Below are 8,148 nucleotides of genomic sequence, written 5' to 3'. Positions count from 1 at the left end.
ATCATCAAAATTAAACGAAATAAACATTTGAAATATATGAGTTTGTATGTAATGTATGAATATAATATACAAGTTTCACTTTTTAAATGGAATTACTGAAATCAATCTACTTTTTCATGATATTCTAATTTTATGACCAGCACCTGTACATGTGAGACAGATCAGACACCATGGACCTTCTATGGAAAGTTATGAACACCACAAAATCACTGCAAGGCTTCTGGAGTAGAAGTACAATGGCTCTCCAAACCAACAGGCTACTGACTTCTTCATTAAACTAATGACAGATATGACATCTTTGTGTTTTTTATACACTGTGTGCACTTTGACATAACAAAATATGTACACAATTGTTAGTTTGACTCTCTTCAGGAGTTTTTCAGTTGTGTAAAGTGATCTGGATCGGCACACGGAGAAGGGGGGGGGGGACTAGTTTTGTTTTATTACCCTGTCCACCTGATATATGGTTTGGGGTAGCTACTGTAACAACAGGGGACACTGGGTGCTGGACATGTTACCTAGGCAAGTAATGAGCAGCTCTGAGCTGACAGCAACATGAAGAAGTTTTACGGGGTTCTGAAACTTCACAGGCCAAATAAACAGCCTGGGAAACCTCTTGTTGTCTGAATTGTTTCCCCAAACTCAAGCAGGCTGTATGTTGGACGGGGGTGGGGGACGGAGAAAGGGGGGTTGTCCCAGTTACACTTGACCTGTGTGTACATCTCTATTTATGGTATGTGAAATGTGGCAAATTCCTGACAAAAGCCAGTGTTTCCCATAGATACACTTAGAAACACATCCTTTATGTTACTTGTGCACAATGGTAACTGTTAAATCAGCCATGGGAAAACACAGAAACCAGGGGAGTCCTAAAGGAGCACTTAATGCTTATTAACTATACGGTCATTAACTCCATGTGGGACTGATGTGTGTCTGCAAAATACTTTCTTATAAAAGTTTATAGAAAGTAAACCAAACACCAGTGTTGAAAAGATAAATGAGCACATTTGTTCATTATTATAATCTTTTTATAGTAAAAAATCTTAATTTAAAAAAAAATCCTTGTGTTTCTTTACATAGAAATCAAGACATAAACAAAATAATTTCTATTAAAACAGAAAGCAGCTTTAAACTGCTAATGAAAATTGCAAAGTAGGACCATGTTTTACAAGAGGGAGGTAAATGATTAATTGTTACTATTATTGGCCAGATGCAATGAAAATAAATCATTTTACCAAATAATTCATTTGAAGCATATCTTCTTATTTAAGAAACCCTTGTGAAAATGATTTAAAACTGTGCCGTTTTCATTCCAACTCCCCAAAAATAAGAATACATTTTTCATATCTGACTTTTACAAGAAAACACAGAGTCAACGTCCTAAAATCTTTGTATGGCAACAAAAACTTTGTGGTTTTCTTGTCCTGCGGTACAATTTTCTCTTCACTAGCATAAAAACAGCTGGACAAAAGTAACAGATTAACTCTGATTTTTGATCATCTCTTCATGAGCCTTCTTGTGTTTCAAAATGAATAATTTGCATCAGTTGAGAATTAAATTAGTTAAACCCACAGCTTTTATTACCAGTAAGGTAATTAACACCCTGTGCAATCAGTGTACCAAAGTCAGAATGGGAAATAATCTTTATTGTCATTGCTTAGTTCTTTACTATAATTGACATTTATTATTAAGTGTGTTTAAGTACCACTGGGTTGATCCCGGTCCACATGGTGGTACTGACAGATTTATCATGATTCTCTCTCAGCCACCAACTAAAGACACAACATCATCACTCACTATAAAGAAGATCATTCTGTTTTTTTAATTAGCTGTTATTTGATCTGCAGCAGACAACAGTCAGAGTGAGTTTAGTATGGAGAATCAGGAAGGAGTGAATTTTTACCATGTAAAATAACTCTAACCTTAAAATGCTAAAGCTGTTCATGGATTTGCTGTGTCGGGAATATTTCCAGTGTGTTACTTTGGCTTTTAGGCCAACTCAGTGCGGTTAACAAGGTCTGTTCAGTGAAGCGTGTTTGACGTGGAACAAGCTGCAGTGGGCCATGGATCATGTTTCAACATGGCTGCTCTTCAGCGTAAACAAGCAGGGCTGATTTCAGGCTGGAGCAGATAAAATCAGTGCACCAGGTGAGCAGGTTTAGCCAGGAGCTGCTGTGTTTAGCAGAAAACAACCTAAAGGACATCAGCTGGAGGACATCTGCTGTCTATGTCTCTCACACTCAACAAGCTCCACTGATGTCTCATCTGATAGCAGGACCAACAGTCTTCTAAAATGCAACAGGTTAAATCTGTAAAATTATTTAAAAAGAGACAGAATACTCTTAAAAAACTGCAATAATTAGTATCCTTAATTCTCAAATAAGTGTTACTTGCATTAAATTCTAGACGTGTTTTTAATTTTCTAAATAAATACTCAGTACCTGTGTCTGTTTAAGAAAAAAATAAATAAAGTGAATTACCTAATTACAGATTTAAGGTTTTGTTGGATTTTAGAAAACTCACCAACTTTTCTGGAGATGAACTTTGTAAGTCTATTTCTTATTTATCACAAACGTTATGCTCAGTAAACTAAGTATAACAACATTATTAAGTTGAGTATAAATACATTAGTACATTCAGGAGGTAAGATGTGTATCCAGACCCAGCTAGCTGGCGACTGGACGTGGAAATCCTGCGACTGCCTCTGTTCATGTTACTGACAACACATCCTCCTCCAGCAGAGGTTCAGTTTGATGACTGGCTTGGCCTTCGATGGGAAATTCACCAGAAGAATTTCTTACATTTTCCAATTTTCCAGATGTCTTGAAGTCTGCATATATTTTTTTTCTCTTGGCTAATAAAGTAACTGAGTAATACAAACGGATGTGAGCCTGAGTCATGAAGATGGTTCAGCACCAAACAAAGCTACAGCTCTGATCAAAGCCCCCAACCAGCCGAAGTCTGGAACTATTTCTGTCTGCGGTGACTCACTTTTTACTTCCTGGAAAGATATTATCTACACTCACGTTGTAGCAAGACATCTGATTTTTTTATGTATCATAAAATGGATCAGTACTAATTACCTCAAGGTAAATATTTATTAACGAGCCCTTTCTGTGGTTCTAAAAGGGCTGCATCTCCAGAAAACCAGCTCCTCATCCTGCACAAATACTAATCCAAAAGGTTAACCAATCCTGGCATGCCAATGAAAAGCTGTATTCTTATAAAAAAAAAAAAAGGGGGGGGAAAAGTCAGGTCAGATAACATGCAGCGTGACAGAAACCAGGTTCATCCGGGGTCACGGGTCCCGGAGGCCTGCAGGTGGGACGGTGTCTGAATCCAAAAGGAACAGCTGGCTGTCTGGATACAGCTGTGATCAAGTCCAGAGAGACACAGCAGGAGGATGAGAGGAAGGAAGAGGGGGAGGAACCAGGGGAGCAGTGCTGGAAAAAAGACGAAGGATCCGTGCTTGTGTTTGTTTGTGCCAGTCCTCTAAAAGGAAATTAGATCTGGAAAACTATCTGATCAAGCTATAATTTATTTCTTCCTCTTTGGAATCAACTAACGCTGCTGTCAACCAATCAAACTCTGATTGTGTTTTCTAAACTCTGCCTCGTCTGTGCAGTGCTGCACAACAACCTTAGAGAAAAACACATTACATTATCGATGAAACTGACTGAAAGTCACTTCTGAGCTCTGGGCACCTCCAGCCCACGTGTTTCACTTTATCAGCCCTCTGCAGTGTTTCACTGAGAAGTTCCCAAACCTCCATGTCCTAAAGGGAACAATAAAAGTGGAATCTGTCTCACTTCAGCAACTTCAAGGACATGAGGATGAAGTAGGAAGCAAGCACAGAAGAACTGTGTTGACAGGAGTTTGCTGCTTTGGGAAACTCTGACTGAAGTGAAGGATTACCAGGTCCAACACTTAGAAATTGTACAAAAGTAATAAGAGAAGTTTTCAACTCTGAAACCAATATGCTGTAGTAAATGCTGTAGCAACGTTACGACCCTTTTTTCTCAGCTCTTTACATCGAAGCTTCTTAATTTCTGATCAATCGTTTTGTGAGCAGAACTGGACAGTTTTCATCCGGCCTGTCCAACAATCAAAACTTCTATTTTTCTACAAATAACACTGGAAGAAAAAAAGACAACCAAAAAATAAAAATGATTGCGTTCCAGGAATTCTTTTCAGCTGAGCACAATGCATTCATCTGGTTTCAGGTCCACATGTACTCGCCTCGTATGTTTTATGAAGGCAGGAAGCATGACTCATCTTTAATGACCAATCAGGCTTGGCATTCACGGCCATAACTTTTGAAAAAAAAAAAAAACCACAAGCATGCATATTCACTTTCTGGCTGTATGACTACATTTGTGTGAAAATGTCCATCAAAAAGTTGGTAGAAAATCTGCTGCAGTGGGTGTGTTTCTACTGTGAGATGCTTTTTAAATCTCTCCAGTTATTACTGCTTCTGTCTGTTTGAATAGCTCATTATTTGCTCTAAATCCACTTAGAACTAATAGAGGTTTAGGATATGAACCAATAATCTTCCATTTTTATGCTGAACAGCAAATCATTAAAAAGGATTCTGCCTTTTTCACAAATGTTCAAATATCACAACAATAATAAGATTATATCTTCACTCAACACATGTCGGTCCTCACCATTTATCTGCTTACAGAGTTAACATATTAAACTTATTGAAACATATTAAAAACAATAAGAAAGTGCCATTTAGCAGATATCTCTAATGCTTGGGTTGTTTTACCTAAACTCATGTTGCTCTGCTCTGACTGACATCCCAATCATCGGATGGATCCTGTTACCCACAATAAATCCACTGGGATCATTAAAGATTCATTTAATCCAATACGTCTAACTCAGCTCATCTCTCAGCCCAGCTGCCTTCATCAATTCAGCTCCTACCACCAAATGACCCCCCCCCCCACCCCCTCCTTTCCCTTTACAGGCCCTCTTCCCTCACACCCTGGGTCCTTCCTCTTCCTCCCCCGTCTCCAGAGCATTAGGACAGTTTTGTTAATTAAGAAAGACATCCACCGCTGCACGCAGGGCATCCTCTGAACTATGGCTGAAAACATGGTGTTCTCTCACTCCCACCCACAAAAACACCCCCTGCTCCCACAGACAATGTGTTGACAAGCTTGGCTAGACAAAGTCTAACAGCTTGTCGTGTCCGAACCAGAGCCTTCGGCTTCAGCATGACTTCATCCTCACCCGCTGTGGCCTCCACACAGCAAGGCTCCTGCTCTACTGATCAGGAACCCTCCAATCAGAACTACAACTCACACAAATCTAAAAAATACATGGAGACAAAGGGGTTTGCTTTGTTATTAGTACACACGGACACAGAGATGTCACATTTAGTCGCTGAAAGCTAATTGTGTTTCCATCAGAGGATTCAGTTCAACACCAGTCACCTTGTTGTACCACAAACTCTCCATAAACAGGAACTATTAACAATATAGCTGCAGGTTTTCCGGGTTCAAGATGCAGAAAAGAATCATTTTGACTGAAGTATGATATAAATGACAAATAACCACCCCAGCACCCTCTATTCCAACAGCACCTTCCACGGGATCCACATCATCAAACAAACCTGCGTCTGGGTTTCTACAAGCAGTCTCTACTCTGTTTCACCCAACAGTTTCAAAATAACATCTTCAACCAGTCCTTCAAAGCCTGCCCTTTTCATTTCCTGTCCCCTTTTTCCTCGTCTTTCAGCTCGGCCGCTCGGTGGAGCCGACCGCCCGCCCGGCTTGGCCGCTCCGTTCTGTTGGCCTTCAGCTCACCTCCATCCTCCATCAAACAGACCTGAGCTCAGCAGGGTGGCATCCTGGCTCTGACGCACACACAAATCACAGACAGAGCTTTAATTCAGACAAACTCTTCCTTTTTCACGTGTGAGATGGAACAGGAAGCCGGCACAGAAACAGGATGTTCCTTCCTCACTTTGTAACGTTTCAAAGAGCAGCTGATTCTCGCCCCAGGTTCGAGATCAACGATTCAACATCCAGACTTTCCACCATCAGGGTGTGAACTTAACTCAGGTTTACTGCATGACATCGATTCAGTCATTTCAGAAACACAATGGCCAATCACCACGCTTACATCATATCTTTTGGACAATAATCCTTAATCTGACCTCAGACAGCAAACACATTAATCCCATCAGAGGATTCGGGGATTACAACAGCCTATCAGACAGCTTCTACTACAGCGCCGCCCGGAACACGACGCAAAGATGAATGAAACGGACCATTAAAGGAACATCTTCACAGGTTTGATTCCCCTGCTTTATTAACCATCACTGCTGCAGTCCTGCTCTTATTTTACTGAACTCCTGACATGTTTAAAACCTGCTGTTTCCTACTGTCTGCTAGGACGTTCTGTCTTCCAGAAGTGTCTCTTTGGAGGGTTTGATTTCACAAACCTAAGCTGTTTGTTTTTGTCTCGTCTGAATTAAAGAGGTTACAGCATGATGTTGTGTGTGACTCAAAATGACCAGAAAATCAGATCGTTTCGGTGCAGTTCCACTGAATTCAGAGTGTTTGCAAGCAGCGAGTCAGGCAGATAAGTTTTATTCAGACAGTTTCTGGAAATGCTTGAATTATTATTATTTACCGTTAGCTTTGGACGTGTTTTCTGTCTGAGGACAACTCCCATGAGCTTGAGACAGGTTGGAGACACCCGCAACGACTTTGGGACTACTTTAAGAGGACATTTATCTCATAAACTTTTTCAACATGTTGAAAGTTTAAGCCGCAGGACTGCGAGCCTCTGTGAGTCACAGGAGGAAACTGAGAACCCCGTGAACCTGTTAAGACCTTCTGAAGAAGGAGGCAGGTGGAACAGTGAGGAGCAGAGGTCAGAGGTCACAAAGGTGCAGGACTTCAAGGACTTAGGGTCCAACGTCCAGGAAAACAGGGCGTGTGGTAAAGAGGTGAAGGAGAGATGGAGAAAAGGTCAAAGGAAAGGTTTACAAGGCAGTGCTGAGAGCAGCCATGTTGGACGGTTTGGAGACAGAACAGGAAGTGTCAGAGCTGAAAGTGTTGAGGTTCTCCTTGGGAGGGACAAGAGGACAGAAGGATGATAGAAACAAAGAGGACATTTATGGATGCAGTTAGAGGGGACATGGAGGGAGTTGGAGTGAGGACAAAGGACACAGAGGACAGAGTTAGATGGAGGAGGAGGACTCGCTGTGGAGACCCCTGAAAAGGAAACAGTTGAAAGAAGAAGAAGAAGAAGGAAATACCATTCACCGGCTAATCGCCAACAGTCGCAGCCCGGAGAGAAATTGGTTCAACTTGAATGTTTAACCCCCGACAGAGTGTAAGCTGTTCACATTTACAGAAAAAAGTGAAAAGGTGACCGAGGGGAAACTCGTGGCAGATCCAATGATGGAGTTCATTCCCATCTTTAAGCAAAGCGTTTTACCTCTTTGTCTGCAGCAGCGTGGTCACGTTACATCTGGGGTCTGAGCGAGTGAAATAAACGGGCGATCAGATGGATGAGTATCATCACAGGGACAACAAGTACCCCTCCTCCTCTTCTCACTGCACACACACACACACACACACCGGAGGAGGGGGATGCCTCTCTGGTTTCACAGCTTGGGATGGCCAACACCCCAAAATACACAGAAGGAAAATTAAATATTATCTCCTACATGCTGAAAAACTAAATAACTACCAGGACTTGTTTGGGATGTCATTCTGACGCCCACGACAGACTTCATGAATAAAATCTGGAAGGATTTTCAAACAGGAAGTCGTAATAATTTAATCCTAAAGGCAGGTCAAACATTTGGAGGTGTGTGTGGAAACATAATCCAGGCTGTTTGTTGGTTCAAGTGGAGCCGTAAAAAGAGCCTTTTCCAGGCAACAAAGAGGCAGGAGTCAGTCTGAGGAGCAGACCAATGGGAAGCTGAGGATCATTTTGAAGGAAACCCAGCAGGATGGGGGTCTATGGGGGTCTGTGGTCTTCCTCCCCCCTTCCTGTCCTCTGCTGCCTGCCAGAAACAGGGTGTGACACAAAAACGTCAACTTCCCAACTCGCTGGCAAACAAAAAGAAAACCCTCCACTCTGTGGAAGTTCAGCCTGGATGAGGGGGAGGGGGGGGGGGGG

The 8,148-nt window shown here is 41.7% G+C and overlaps 1 protein-coding gene across 3 annotated transcripts in view; it reads right to left on the bottom strand.

Annotated features, from left to right (window-relative positions):
* The window catches only part of fnbp1l (formin binding protein 1-like), a 36,903-nt gene that overhangs the window by 28,031 nt on the left and 724 nt on the right, over positions 1-8,148 (bottom strand). The gene's annotated exons all lie outside the window — the stretch shown is intronic.

This window comes from Kryptolebias marmoratus, linkage group LG24 (assembly GCF_001649575.2).
Source record: "Kryptolebias marmoratus isolate JLee-2015 linkage group LG24, ASM164957v2, whole genome shotgun sequence".
NCBI classification, from domain to species: domain Eukaryota; kingdom Metazoa; phylum Chordata; class Actinopteri; order Cyprinodontiformes; family Rivulidae; genus Kryptolebias; species Kryptolebias marmoratus.
This window is presented reverse-complemented; position numbering and strand designations above follow the sequence as displayed.